Here is a 2,225-nt window from a genome sequence, read left to right as displayed (position 1 = left end):
CCTTATTATCAAGATTTGAAACACTTGATACCCTCGTCACTGTTCTACCATTCTAAGGACATATATCAATACATATTGCAATAATAATGATTTACGCAATATAGAATAAAATGACTTTTATTGATTAATAAACATTATTACAAAGAGTCAATTCTACAATAATTGATTGGCTCTAGGGCATCTAATCTAACACTCATTCGCAGGTTCGTCTCATTGAACACTTGGCGATAATTTCTTTCTTCCTCTGGCAAAGTGAGAATTGCTCGATTCTTCTCTTTGGCACGAAGACTCAGCAAGTGTTTATTATAGTTTATATCTGCAAAAAAAAAAAAAAAAAAAAAAAAACAATGAGATTCAGTACTCCAACAATCAGCCAAAATTCAATTTCCTCACTTGTCGTTCACCAAAAGAAAGGAATGCCCTCGGCTCGTCTTGTCCTGAAGACTAACTCACCCTTGACAAAAAAGTACCCATCCTTCCATTTTTTTTCATAAGTCTTTAGCTCGATTACTAGGTGCTTTCGATCGTGCCGAAGCATAAAGAGGTATCGACCCCTCTCCTTATCATGCTCTTTCAGATAACATCAATAGAGTAGATCCATAGCCTTGAATTATACACTAAGTCGATCGCATAGGCATTTGATAGACATGAGCAGTCGCTATACGTTTGGCATCAACTAGCTTGGGGCAATACCATAATGGCTCAGTACTTCACGCACTAGCCAAGGAATGGGGAAACGCATCCCCTCTACCAAAAATCTGCTCATAGATGCTAACCCAACCTGGCACGAACCAGTCCACTCTCTTGTGCCGGATCAATAACCATATCGCAATGGAAGTCGATATCTTGTACATATAACTAAGCTTTGTAAGCTCCACCGGTTTAATCCGAGATGGCAGATTGTTTGCCAACATCCCCACTCTAGGATTGCTCTATTCGTCCCCGTCACCACCGCGAATTGAAGGGGCTTCACCACCATCAGCCCGACCCACTAGGCAACATCTTCCCACTCAGACTCACTACCGAACCCTTGGTCGATCGATTCATTGTCACTTGGCTCTGTATCACGGTTGCTCGATGTGACACTAGGACGAAAGGCAACTCTTACTCCCCTGGATAGAGTCGTTTCATCACCTTCTGAGATCACCACCATGGTCAGCGTGTCCTCGTACTCGTTCCCTCCCAACATCATGATCTACATCAGATACTTCGACCCCCAATCGACTCGGAACAACTCTGTCACAGAGTCAAACCTCGCTCGAATGTTCAGCTCGAGCCAACCCCATAAAACTTTGTCATCCTCAGAGTAAAAAAAAAAAAAAAAAAAAAAAAAAAGAATAACTCCTCACCTTCGTCCTTCTCTCCAATGCAAACCCAAAAACCACTTCACCCCCTAAAAACAGCCTAAAAACCTAGTAAAACCACTCTTCCCCAAAAGTTCAAAACTAGATTCAATATAAGCCCAAATCCCTCTGAAAACGCCTCTAAAACATTCGATTTTCATCTAGAAATAAGAAAAAAAAAATGAAAAACGAAGGAAAATGAACAAAGAATGCAAGGATTTATCGTGAATGGCGACCGAAAAAAAATTCTCCAAAGCAATAGTTCATCGGCTCTCTCTCTCTCTCTCAAAACGAACTCAAATGGAAAAAATGAGTTCAAAAAATGAGAAGACGTCACTTAAAGAAGTCTGACCTATAAAAGACAAGTGGCAGGACACCATTGGCAATAAAAAGGTGGAGACTTTTCGTTTTCCCGCCTCACCTGCAACACGTGTAGACCGTATGGGGTGGGACACGTGCACCTTCCACACGACACTCAAGAATTCACTCACAAGGTTTGTTCGGCACTACTCGGCCATATCGGGTTAAACGCCTCAATGAGAAGATTAAGCCCCACATGTGTGAATTCAAAGGAACTAACTACATCTTCAGCCGGTGTGGCTATGTAATCACACTTGCCTGAACCATCATAAGGGAACGGTCGTCAAGCCGCGTTATTGTTCCTTCGCCTCTGCGACCCATGGTAGGATCACTGCCAAGGTGACGCCGAATGGTAGCAGTCTCTAGAATTGACCAAGAGAGGTCAACATCCCGCTCGGCTCAGTGATCTAATCCATCGGCTAGATACCGCCCAACTAAGAGAATGACAAATGCGATTCCCCATAATCGCCTCGAATATGATCTCAGTGGTCTCCAATCCCTTCGGCTTGGACGTTCAGCCTA

Source organism: Pistacia vera, unplaced genomic scaffold (genome assembly GCF_008641045.1).
Source record: "Pistacia vera cultivar Batoury unplaced genomic scaffold, PisVer_v2 Contig728, whole genome shotgun sequence".
NCBI lineage: Eukaryota > Viridiplantae > Streptophyta > Magnoliopsida > Sapindales > Anacardiaceae > Pistacia > Pistacia vera.
Note: the sequence above shows the minus strand (reverse complement) of the source record.